Here is a 12,928-nt window from a genome sequence, read left to right as displayed (position 1 = left end):
TATTATTAATTTTTTTATCGTGTGTCTTTTTAGGGCCGCACTCTCAGCACATGGAGGTTCCCAGGCTAGGGGTCGAAGCAGAGCTGTAGCCACCAGCCTACACCACAGCCACAGCAACACCAGATCTGAGCTGTGTCTGGGACCTACACCACAGCACACGGCAACGCCAGATCCTTAACCCACTGAGCCAGGCCAGGGATTGAACCCTAGTCCTCATGGATGCTGGTCAAGTAGGTTAGCCACTGAGCCATGATGGGAACTCCCAACCATGACCGCTGTTACAGGGAAGGGGAGGGGGAGGAACCTTAGTGAATCTTCCAGGCAGGAGGTTGGGTTCTGGTCCTTCTTCACCTTCATTGCTTGCAGCCTGGCTGATTCTCTCCTCAGATGTTGTCTTGCCTGTGTGATCTGCCCGCAAGATTGATGATGGAGGGTGGGGGGAATTGGGGGTTGAGAGCTGGGTGTTCTTTAACTACCTAATTCTTCATTCTTTCTTCTTTTTATCTAGGCAAAGAATCCACAGGTCAATTAGGTTCTTTCAGGAATAGAGGGGAACAGAAATGGGCAAGCAGGAAAGAGGCAAGAGAGCTGATTTCAGTGAGGCCAGCCTTCTCCACTGGAATTGACTCATTCCCCTTTGTAATGAATAGGCATTGGAGGGGGGGATATGTTGAAACCATGCGACCATCTTTTATCTCACGTTGCTTTTGTGCGTGAATTTGAGTAGCCATTGATGATTCTTACCTGAAACTGTTACGGCCAGATGGTGATTTTCTGATTCTAGCATATTCTTCCTGCATCTGGCCGTTTTCCAAACCAAGCAGTATCGCCCCCCCCAAACTTTGATACAGTTTTTAAATGACACAGTTCATCCATTATTTAAATTCCTCCTGAGTGTAGGTGAGTACATGCAGCTCCACCTGCCTCTGGGACACCATCACGCTTGTGAGTCAATTCAGCAATTAAAGGGCTGCCTGAGGACTCCACGTCATGGCTCAGCAGAAATGAATCTGACCAGGGACCATGAGGTTGTGGGTTCGATCCCTGGCCTTGCTCAGTGGGTTAAGGATCTCACATTGCCATGAGCAGTGGTGTAGGTCACAGATGCAGCTCAGATCTGGCGTGGCTGTGGCTGTGGTGTAGGCTGGCGGTTACAGCTCTGATTCGACCCCTAGCCTGGGGACCTCCATGTGCCTTAGGTGCCAAGAAAGGGCTGCCTGAGTCCATTTCCTTCCAGGCCCCGCAGGAAGTGCCTTCTCACCCAGCATCCCAATTGTTGTTTGATATTTTTGTCATTGTTTGAGGAGGGAGGGATTATTTTTTTAAATTTAATTTTCTTGGAGTATAGTTAACTTAGAAGGTTGTATTAATTTCAGGTGTACAGCCAAGTGAGTCAATTATACTTATAAATATCTCCATTCTTTTTTCCCACATAGGTTATTACAAACTATTGAGTAGATGTTCCTGTGCTCTCCAGCAGGTTCTCGTTACTCCTCTGTTCTACACGGGAGAGTGAATGTCTTAGTCCGCCCTCCCTCTTCCTCTCTCCCCACGACCATGTCACCTGTGGTAACCGAGACGGGTCTTCAGTTCTGTGTGTTCGTTTCTGTTTTATGAATGGGTTCTTTGGCATCCTCTTTATGAGACACCACATATAAGGGAAGTGATATTTGTCTTTCTCTGACTTACTTCACTTAGTATGATCATCTTGAGGTCCATCCGTGTTGCTGCAAAAGTGCAAAGGTTATTTTTCACAGTTTCTTATTTTTGTCTGCTTTTGTTTGTTTGTTTTTTAGGGCTGCGCCCTCGGCATATGGAGGTTCCCAGGCCAGGGGTCTAATCAGAGCTATAGCCTCCGGTCTACACCACAGCCACAGCAAGGCCAGATCTGAGCCACCTCTGCGACCTACACCACAGCTCACGGCAACGCTGGATCCTTAACCCACGGTGCGAGGCCAGGGATCGAACCCACGTCCTCATGATTACTAGTTGGGTTCGTTAACCACTGAGCCACAGTGGGAGCTCTTCATCCTTTTTTTTTTTTTTTTTTTTTAATGGTTGAATAATATTGAAGGAGGGAGGGATTATTGAACAGGAATTAGCAAACTGAAGGAAGAGTCAAACCCAATTTAGAGTAAGCCAGGTTTTATTCTTTCTGTACTTTGCATGTTAAACTCAGCCAAAGAAAGAATGACACCATCCCAAAGAATGAAGTTAATAGAGTCAAAGAAAGGGAGAGAAGGCAGGGTGCAGACTCTCTCCCAGCTAAGTAACTGATTTGGTATTTATGTTGTAAGGTCAACGACTTCATATTAATCAGTAAGTCTTTAACGATTTAACATTAATCAGTACGCCCTTTTATTTTCTTATTTTTATACTAATGATTTAAAATTAAACAGTCTGTCCTTAAAACGAATACTTTTAAAAGATGTTTCTCTTTCTATCTTGCCCTGTTCGTTTCTCATTTCATGCAAAGGGACATTTATAATCTTCAAGAAAGTTACAAAGAAGGAGTGAAATCTACATTTTTCTGGCCTAAAAGGGTTTTAGAGAAAGTGCGATTGTATTTTTGACACGTTTTCATTCATATTCTAGACCTTTCTTGTTCCTTAAACAAACACTTTTTAAAAGGTTTGTACTGAGAAGTGGCTATTTAGTCCCTCGGTCTTTAAAATAGCCAGCCTCCAAAAGCCATTATTTGGCTGACCATGTAGTGAAGTCATTTGAATGATTACTGTAAAACAGGATTTAAGAGGAAAATAAATGAAAGGGGAAAAGTAATTTTGTGATCATTTCAAAGCTCTAAACACACGGGGCCGGGTGCCACGACAATTATTCTCTCTGGCCTTTAGGCACAGGAAAAGTGGAGGGATTTCCTTTGAAAAAGGAGCTCCTTCCCCATCAACCGTCTGCGGTCAAAGTAAACACTGGCTGAAGATTACGTTGGAGCAACTGCTTACAACAACTGCGAAGACGTGAACAAAACAGGGCGGGGAGGGGGGGCAATGCCAGGGAAAGCCTGGAAGAGTGTGTGGGAAACACCCTCTCCTTCAGGCCATCAGCCCCAGAATCTAGACTCTTCTGCGGGCTGCCCTGCACCTTATCCACTTTATGGTTCTCCTGGAAAATAATTAGGAGCAGCTCCAGGGACAGACTCCACCAAGTACCACTCGCAGACAAACACACAAAACCCGATTCTGTTTGTTGGGAGAAACGCAGCCCCCTCCTGCTACATTATTCCATTGATGCAAAAACATTTACATCTCTTTTGTGAACGAGTTTTCTGTAGAAATTTTTATAAGCAACTCTATTTCACTGCTCTCTGAGAAGCGGCTCCGAATGGCTGGCTGGACCCATGTTTTTATGCCATGGCCAGAAAGACAAAAAAACATTTTTTTTTTCCCTGGGTTTTTTTTTGAAACTTGAGTCTATCATACATCAAACCTGTCAAGCTTTTTCATTAAAGTTCATGGTTTTTAAGTTCATTGTAAATAACTCAAATTGGCTTTACAAAAGAGCCAAAAAAAAAAGTCTTGCCCTGATATTGGGCATTACAAACTGTAATAATATCCCTTGTCAAATGGGATTTCTCAAGTGGCTTTGTAAGGACCGGGGGGTGGGGGTGGGGGAGGATTTAGCTAAAGAAAAATAATTTGCGGTGAATGTTATACTTGGTGGGTTGACTTATTTTCTTAAAAGTCTAGAATTTTTTGCAAAGTATTTAAAGGAAATGGAGTAGCTATGTTTATCAAGAAATAATGTCTTAGATTGCAGTTCGAAGTCCTCAAGAGTTACTCTGGGAGAAAATCTCAAAGATAAGGAACATCCACTTCTTTGCGGAGAGCTCTGCAAAAATTTCTTTTGTCTTTTTTTTTTTTTTTTTTTTTAGGGCCACACCCACTGCAAATGGAAGTTCCCAGGCTAGGGGTTAAATCAGAGCTGTAGCTGCTGGCTTACACCACGGCCACAGCAATGCTGGATCTGAGCTGGGTCTGAAATCTACACAGCAGGTCATGCTGATGCCAGATCTTTAAGCCACTGAGCGAGGCCAGGGATCGAACTCACGTCCTTGGGGACACTGGTTTGTTACCGCTGAGCAACAATAAGAACTTCCTGTAAATTTTTAAAATAAGCGAATCTCTTGGATTTTTCTTTTCCAAAGTCATGAAAAGGCTTTTTCCCCTTTTCAGTCAGACAGGGTCATTGCAGCAGCCCAGCTGTATTGCTCAGGGTGCAGCAGGGGAAGCAGAGCCATGACAAGTGATGTGGAATAAAGGACTTTTGTCCACATTGGACTTTTTCTGCTTGTGGGAGCTGGTGAAGTGTCCACAGGAAGCTTGTGTCCGTTGTCTAACCCGTTGTCTAGGGCGTCTCTCCTTGCTGTAGGTCAGCAAACAACAGTCAGGAAAAGGCCTTGAACTGAAACAGGACAGGGCAAGACAAGCCAGACCTGCAAGAACCACCAGATCCCACCAAGACAGCCTGGAACCCGTGTCTGACTCTCCCCTGGATGGCTGGTGACCTGCAGAAGAAGTTGCTGGCTCCTTAGGAGCTGCCCGGGGCCTGGCCAGGACGTTAGAGGAGCCAGGGAGCTGTGGACGCAGCCACCGCCCTGCCCCAGGAGGACGCTGCCCATCTGCAACCATGGGCAGGTGCTGCGGCCGCCCTGTACTCTGCCCGCATCTTGCGCTTGGACGGCGAGGCTTCGGTTTTCCCTTTCAAGTCACACCCAGGCTTCCCCAGCAACCACCCTGCCCCTGAACCGTCCTGGAAGGGGACCCTTGGAAACTCAGCTCCAGCTTAGCTCAGTTGATCTGCACAGATTCTCAGATGTATAGATCAGACCTGTGGTTGCCAAGGAGGAGGGGGTTGAGAGGAAGGATGGATTGGGAGTTTGGGGTTAGCAGATGCAAACTATCATCTATAGGATGGTTCTACTGTATAACCAGGGAAATATAGTCAATATCCTGTAATAAACCATAAGAGAAACGAAAAAATAAAATTCAAGACAAAAAAGGAACACATGGCCACTAAAATCTTTCCTCCTGATTTTCTGTGTTTTCAGGTGGAAAATACAAACTAATTAATATTGTAAGCAAAAAAAATCAATAGTTTGAATACTTGCATTTTTATACAAGTTTGCAATAAAATTGTAAGTTGGCAAACTTAGTCTTATGTAGATATGTACAAGTTTAGCCTGAGAATGGTGCTTATATTGCTTTGTTTTGTTTTTTAGGGCCACACCCAGGGCATATGGAGGTTTCCAGGCTACCGGTTGAATCGGAGCTACAGCTGCCATCCTACACCACAGCCACAGCAACACAGGATCCTAGCCACATCTGCAACCTACGCCACAGCCCACGGCAACACCAGATCACCAACCCACTGAGTGAAGCCTGGAATCAAACCCGCAACCTCATGTTTCCTAGTCGGATTCGTTTCCGCTGGGCCATGATGCTAACTCCAGCTTGTACCTACTTATTCCCAAGGAAACTTATACATCATTATTCAAGGAAAAATATAAATCTTTATATTGAAAGTTCTAAGATCATTACAATGAAAATAAAACAGGAAATCCTTGAAAAGAGACAATTATGGAAATGATGATTTACTTAAGGTATTATTCATTTACAGAAAATAAAAAAGCATATGTGATAAAATAAAGAATGTGTGCTGTCCTTTTCACTGAAAAAGTCCTCCCTAAAAGCAAGAAATGGGGAACACAGAAAGGCTTGTGCCCAGGAGCCCCACTGGGCCCTGCTCAGTTTCAACTTCAAGAGTGCTTGTAATTGCCTGGCTTTCTTATGTGGTTGCTTTGAATCTTCATAAGATAATTCTAATACCTATGTTATTTGATGTTGGCATCTATCGATTGTCTTTCTTATTTGGTTTAAGATCCTCCTGGTTCTTGGTGGGATGAGCAATTTATTATTGCAACCTGGACATTTGTAGTATTTTATTACAAGCTTCGGGGACTTATTTGCATCTCATGTATTATCTGGCTTCATCTCATACCACCCCAGCAGTGGAAAGAAGGTGCTTCCTCACTGCTGCGCGGTGGGAACAGAAGTCCAAGTGTTACCACCCTCGAAGGAGCCCAACAAAGGCCCTTCTGCCTGGAGCCAATAGCATGTCCCATTCAGTTCAGCAGCCAAGAAAGACGTTATTCTCTAAGGAGAGGCTGGTTAGGGACGCTCTAGCCTACTGGCTGGGTGGGGCTGGTTTATAGGGATCCCTCAGTGGGGAGGGGGTGGGGTGCTCACGCACTCAGCGCAGGCGCACAGGAGCTGCTCACGCGGATCCAGAGCCAGGTGCAGCCTCTCTGCACACGGCCCGCCGCCCTCGGGGGAGGAGCGTGTGGGCGGGGCTTCTGCACGGTGGGTGGGGCTTTTCGGCTCCTGGACCGCGGTCTGAAGGGCCCGGTGCGTGAGCTCTGCCTTGGGTGCCCGCGAGCCAATGAGACTAGACTCGGCACAGAGGACAAGACGCAAACAGGTTGGACTTTATTTCTCAGATTCTACTTTTATTTCCCGTCTCTCCGCTGCCTTTGTCCCGCTGCTCGTTCTTGAGGGACCCTGAGGGCGTGCCAGCCTCTGTGACTGCCTCCTGCTGGGCTGCGGGCCTCGAGGTGAGGCTGGTGGAGGAGCCGAGCTGCACACACAGCCCCCCCCCCCCCCCGCTTAGGTGTGTGTGAGGCCCCCAAGCTCCGCTCAGTTTGTCTAACCCCTTGGAAACCCAAGACCCCAGGCAATTGAGGATCCGCGGCCCAGATATCAGCCAGAGAGTTCTGCTCATGGTCACGTTTTCCTAAAACACCCGGCCTGAGGGTCCCTGGTTGCCCTTTGGTTGTATTTTGGAGGAGAAGCTCCAGGTCAGAGAGCCATTCCCACCAGTGGTCAAGGGGCCATTGCCCCAGGTCGTCTTTGACGAGGTTGGGGTTCAGGGCCTCTTCATTTGAATTCAGTGTCCCCAGGGAGTGGCTCCTGCGACTTCAGGGCAGCAGGAGTTTAGGGTCAGGGAGTGGGGTCTGTTCCACCAAGGTGGTCTTGTGGCTGTTGGTTTTCCAGGTTTGGGATACATGGAGGCTCCCGGCTGGAAGGGGTGGAGGGTCAGGTGGTGGTGATGGGGGGGGTGGAGGTGCCTGCCACACCTGGTGAGAGCTTTCATGGTTTCTCACCTGGAGGGCAGACTTGAGTTGTTCCATTTCAAGGGGACCCAGGTGTCCCTTCTCTGCAGCTTAGGGCATGGAGTTCAGGTGTGCCTAACTTGAACTTATCACTGGGGGCTCAGTGCCTGCGGAGCCATGGGAGTTTCCAGGTGTAACTTGGCTAAGGGAGTTTCACGGTCAATTGGATCTCTCTGCTTTCGCTGATGATTGGGTGTCTGGGCTGAGGGCAAGGTCCATTTTATGCCTAGGGCACTTGTTATCTCCCTCGTCCTTGGAGACACATATGCTGGGCCATTATCACTTTGCAGGGCTCTCGGGAGCCCAAACCTGGAGGTTTTATCTGTTTTAGTAAAGCCTTGGCTACTTCAGCTGCTGTCTCAGTCTTAGCATGGACTGCTTCCATGCACCCAGAAAGGCCAGCCCCTGACATTGCCAGCTTGCCTCTGCATGATGGTGAAATCAGTTGGCCAGTCTTCTCCAGGATGTGTCCCTCTGGTCTGAATGGGCCTTGTCTGGAGGCCTCTGGGGTGGGGGTGGGGGTTCAGGTGTTGGGGTTGTTCACTGTGCACTTGGGGCACGGCTTATCCAACCAGTTATGCTTTTCATGCCAAGAGTTACCTCGACCTCGGCTGATCAGGTAGGGCTTCTCTCCCGTCACGAGTCCTCTGACGAGCCTCTAATGGCGTACAGGCTGCAGCCTGGGAAAGCATTGCCCATGTTTATTAAGTAGTCCCTCATGGCCTCCCAGATCTCTTTGTGCTAAAAAGCAAAAGCATCTGCTTTTTATTCTTGAAGGTCCCCTTCGCATTCTAGATTCCATTCAACAGGATCACCTTTCCTTTCAGCTTTTCATGCAGAGGCCCAGTTATCAGACTCTGGTTAAGGATCCAGACGCAGCAAAACCCAGCCACCTGCGGGAAACCCTGAGCTGCTTCTGGTTTTAGATGGGGTGAGGCTGCAAATGTTTCTTCCTTTTCCTGGACTGGGCTTCTCCGACCTGGGAGAAGGAAGCCTGGGTAGGTCACCCGAGGCTGTGACATTGAGCCTTTCTCTTGGACGCTTTATAACCGTTAGCGGCTACGTGGCTCAGGCTGGTTCCAGTATTTTCTCAGAGGCCCCTTGGTAGGGCTGCCATCAGAATGTCGTCTACCTCCTGGATGCAGATCTTTTAGGCCATTCGCTGAGTCTCCCCAAAGATGGTGGGGGGTTTTGAACGCTTGGGGCAGGACAGTCCAGAGTGTTATTGTTTCTGTTGTGTGTTTGGGTCCTGCCACTCAAAAGCAAAAATTTCTTGTGACTCTGGAGTTACAGAGTCACTCTTGGAGTTACAGACTCTGGAGTGCAGAAGACATCTTCTAATCTAATACAGAATATTGGGTCCTGGTGGACGGTGGAGTGGCCAGCAGGGCGCAGGGATGAGGGCCCACTGGATGTGTCTCCTCAGCGGCTTCATCACTGCCCTGAGGTCTGTATCGTTCGACATTCCCCACTGGGTTTCCTCACGGGGAGAGGGGGGTGTCACAGGCTGATTGGCTGGTCCAGGAAGGCCCCGGTCAGCTAGGCCCTGAACCACAGGGACAGGGCCCAACAAGGCCTCCTGACCGAGGGGTACTGTTTTCTATTGGGCCATGTCTGTCTGGGATTTAGATGGAAGAGCACAGGAGCAGCTCCTGCAGCTCATCCCAGCCGCCCCAGGGCCCAGAGCTCAGGATTTACTCCGGGGAGGTTTGGCCTCAGCTATTAGCGTTGTCACCTGTGCCCTTGGTCTCCGGGGACACCGGTCTCCAGTTTGTCTTCCATTAGGCGGGTAGTCACCCCAGTTCATGTAAATCTTCCAATTTATGTAAATCTTCCCAACTCACGTTAGGTCTTCCTAACGGGAGTCTAGGACCTTCAGGGTCGAATAGGAGGGGCTGGTGAGCGTGGCGTGGCCCACTCAGCCTTCTGATGGCTCTGTGGACGCCCACTCATGGGCCTTCCCTGACACCCCCAGAATTTTACGGCTCTTGTGACTGACTTTGCCCGATCGGGTGTTCAGAACTGAATAAGTGGTACCGGTGTTTTCTAGGAATTCACCAGGCTTTCCCCCCAAGTCCAATGTCAGCCAGGGTTGCTTGGGGGTCACTGGAGGCCAGCTCAGGAGCCTCCTGGCCCCACCCTTCATCTGTGTGGACCATCTGCCTTGGAGGCTGGTGGCCGGGATCTGCCATTTCTGTCCCCCTCTGTGGGTGGCGAGAACATTTTCTTTTCCAGGGTCCCTCTTGTTCCCATGTGACGCACTGATTGGGCCCTAGTGCCCTGCTCTCCCTTGGTGGGGGCTGAGGTCACTCACTGGCGCTGAGAGTTTCCGTGGGCGGTCAGTCCAGAGTCCTGTGCTGACTGGATGACCCTGGAAGGCCACGGCCAGCAGGATGGCTTGCCTCGGGGCCTTTCCCCTGGCTTCTTCCTCTGTCTCCTTGTTAAACACCCAGCAGGCAGCCTCGAGCAGGCTGGGGTATCTGGTTCTAGTTCCGGTTTCTGGCGTCTGCACCTAATATCCGGGGCACTTTGGGAACTGAGTCAGGACCTCAGGATCGCAGACCCTTCCAGTGACCCCGGGTTGGTGTGTAGACTGAGGCATTCCCTGAGGCGCCCTAGGAGTGCTGAGGGGTCCCCTTGGCTCCTGGTCGACTTTATCTTGTTCCAGTTGTTTCTTGCTGCCTGGGTTCCCATGAGGGCCACATTTTCATAAAGGGTCAGCCTCTGTCACCCCCTCTGCATTGTCCCTGTGGTCCCAGGTGGGTTTGTTCCCTGGGACTCCTTAATTCCTGCCTGCAAATGGCCTGACCTGCCTTGTTTCTATTCTGTCTGCTTCCTCTTGGGCTTTTTTTTTTTTTTCTTTTTTTCTTTTTTCTTTTTTTTTTCTTTTCCCACTGTACAGCAAGGGGATCAAGTTATCCTTACATGTATACATTACAATTACATTTTTTCCCCCACCCTTTGTTCTGTCGCAACATGAGTATCTAGACAAAGTTCTCAATGCTACTCAGCAGGATCTCCTTGTAAATCTATTCTAAATTGTGTCTGATAAGCCCAAGCTCCCGATCCCTCCCACTCCCTCCCCCTCCCATCAGGCAGCCACAAGTCTCTTCTCCAAGTCCATGATTTTCTTTTCTGAGGAGATGTTCCTTTGTGCTGGATATTAGATTCCAGTTATAAGTGATATCATATGGTATTTGTCTTTGTCTTTCTGACTCATTTCACTCAGTATGTGATTCTCTAGTTCCATCCATGTTGCTGCAAATGGCATTATGTCATTCTTTTTTATGGCTGAGTAGTATTCCATTGTGTATATATACCACCTCTTCCGAATCCAATCATCTGTCGATGGACATTAGGGTTGTTTCCATGTCCTGGCTATTGTGAATAGTGCTGCAATGAACATGCGGGTGCATGTGTCTCTTTTAAGTAGAGTTTTGTCCGGATAGATGCCCACCTCTTGGGCTTTTAAAAAGACCTCAGCCTTTTCTTCCCCGTTAGGAGTACACAGAGGAGGCTCTGGTGTCAGCCCAGGTTGGGATCCTCCCCAGTCAATCCCCTAATTCGATCCAGGAGCCCCTCAGGGTCTCCCCCCAACCCCCTACTTTCCCGGGTCAGAAGTGGTAAATGGGACGTATGCTGGGTGAGCCCTCCTTCCCTGGGACCTGCCTCAGAGGGAGTCCTTTAGCTGGCGGGTTGTCAGACCTGGGCCGGGAGTTAGCCTTGCTTCCTGTAGTTGCTGGACTGGGTTCTGGGGCCGGGGCTGGTGTGGAGGGTCTCCACTCAGCCTCTGCTGGCCTGGGAGAGGGTACCCTCCTAGTTCTCTGTAGCATTTGAAACAATGGAACAGTTTATGTCTTAAGATAGACAGCTTCTGTCTTCTTGGGCTGCCGTTTTCCTTGTCTTCTGGCTGGAGAGTAGGCTTTTGTGGGTTGGGGTGGAGCTTTTTTTTGTTTTTCATTTTTTTAATTATGGTGGATTTACAGTGTTGTGTCAGTTTTTGCTGTACAGCAGAGTGACCCAGCCATACACACAGACATTCTTTGTCTCACATTATCCGCCATCATGTTCCATCACCAGTGACTAGGTGGAGTTCCCTGTGCTGTCCAGCAAGGTCTCACTGAGGGTAGTTTTTTGAGTCAGCACTGTTGGTGTTTATTTATAACTGGCTTCTTCAGCTCCAAGTTCGGGATACATGAGGCAAAAGGCATACCCAGGAGCTCATTACGGTGGAGTTCCAAAGTCCTTAGCCGGTCTGCCTTCTTCACCTTTCAGAGACTTGTTATGCTTGTTTTATGTATGCTGTCTAGAGTTTCTACTTATATTTAGCGAGAGGAATAGAGAAAAACCCAGTTGCTTCTCCATCTCCCCAGAGGCAGACCCAGTGGTTTGTCTTTTAACTGTTTTAACTTGGTTTGTGGTGTCTTTTGTTATGTGGTTTAAAATTATGAATTCAAATACTCAGTTTGGTCCTTTATTTTTAAAAAGTAGAAATATTTCTCTATGTGTAGATTACATTTTCTTCTAAAGGTTGTAAAAGGTTGCTTTTTCCATTTAAACTTGTAATCCATCTGGACTATAGATTAGTATGGTATATAGTATATATCATAGGAGATAGAGGGATCCATTATTTTCCCATATAGATAACCAGGTGTCCTAATAATTGGAGGTTGAGGGTTGTAATAATTAGAGGTTGATGGGCATTTGCCTTTCAAAGGATAGGGATCTGCCTTTTAAAAAAATCAGGAGGTTGGAGTTCTCGTCGTGGCTCAGTGGTTAACGAATCCAACTAGGAACCATGGGGTTGCAGGTTCGATCCCTGGCCTTGCTCAGTGGGTTAAGGATCCGGCGTTGCCGTGAGCTGTGGTGTGGTTTACAGATGTGGCTCGGATCCTGCGTTGCTGTGGCTCTGGCGTAGGCTGGCAGCTACAGCTCCGATTAGACCCCTAGCCTGGGAACCTCCATATGCCACGGGAGCGGCCCAGGAAATGGAAAAAAAAAAAAAAAAAAAAATCAGGAGGTTGCCACGTCTGCCAATTCTCTAGGGGTCCTGAGGGTTGGGATGCCAGACTTTTTCTTTTTTTGTTTGTTTTTGCTTTTTTAATTTGTACTTTTATTGGGATATAGAGAATGGCTTGGAAAATATCTCTGCGTTATGCCCCACAGAGTTTTTCTTAAATATGGTCTTTTTGCTGATTGAATAGTTCATCTTTCCTCTTTGGTTTCTCGTGCCCGCCCTCTCTGGCATACGTAAAGCAGCCCTAAAGGCTTAAGTCTGCATCCGGCCTCTCTTCTGTTCCAGGAGTCCACCTGTATCCGCACGGTATACACTTCTAAAGCCAAACCCTCAAAGTCCTCATACCTAGTAGGACAAAATTGTCATGCTTTTCCTGAGTCAGGATTGTCATGTTAGTTTTTGGAGCTTTGCTCTGCCTTTTGGGCTGTTTGTCAACCGACATTAAAACCTGTGCTAGTTGTGTAATTATAAGCATTTGTCAAAGTTGATTGAACTTTACACTCTGAGAAGTGAATTTTATTGTTTGTAAATTATTCTTCGGTAAACTTGACCCCCCAAAACCAACAGAGGCCAGACACCCTTGAAGGACTGTGTCGTCTTCCTCGTAACATTCTCTCCAAAGGACCTGAAGCCGTTTGTTAGAATAACTGCACCGGCAAAAGGGAAATATCCAGACTTTCCAGGAATTCTGAACTTTGTAGGCAAATTCCTTGGGACCTAGGACT

The 12,928-nt window shown here is 48.0% G+C and overlaps 1 protein-coding gene and 1 long non-coding RNA gene across 9 annotated transcripts in view; one reads left to right on the top strand and one right to left on the bottom strand.

The window, feature by feature from the left end:
• Positions 1-12,928, bottom strand: part of LOC110255797 (uncharacterized) — a 440,685-nt gene that overhangs the window by 198,651 nt on the left and 229,106 nt on the right. The window lies entirely within an intron of this gene.
• Positions 1-12,928, top strand: part of LNX2 (ligand of numb-protein X 2) — a 370,946-nt gene that overhangs the window by 208,385 nt on the left and 149,633 nt on the right. Inside the window, exon 1 of one of the 7 annotated variants that reach the window (XM_084981340.1) lies at positions 6,379-6,495. The exons of 5 other annotated variants lie outside the window; for them this stretch is intronic. The gene's annotated coding sequence lies outside the window, so the exon portion shown is untranslated. Of the gene's footprint in view, positions 1-6,378; positions 6,629-12,928 lie in introns of those variants that run through there. One more of the 7 variants, XM_084981347.1, reaches the window with a different exon arrangement.

The sequence above is a fragment of the Sus scrofa genome, chromosome 11 (genome assembly GCF_054392235.1).
Source record: "Sus scrofa isolate SSC_HxYL_T2T_F1_AM1 chromosome 11, Sscrofa_HxYL_maternal_Yorkshire_Landrace_v2.0, whole genome shotgun sequence".
In the NCBI taxonomy this organism is placed as follows: Eukaryota; Metazoa; Chordata; class Mammalia; order Artiodactyla; family Suidae; genus Sus; species Sus scrofa.
Note: the sequence above shows the minus strand (reverse complement) of the source record. Positions and strands in the feature narration are given on the sequence as shown.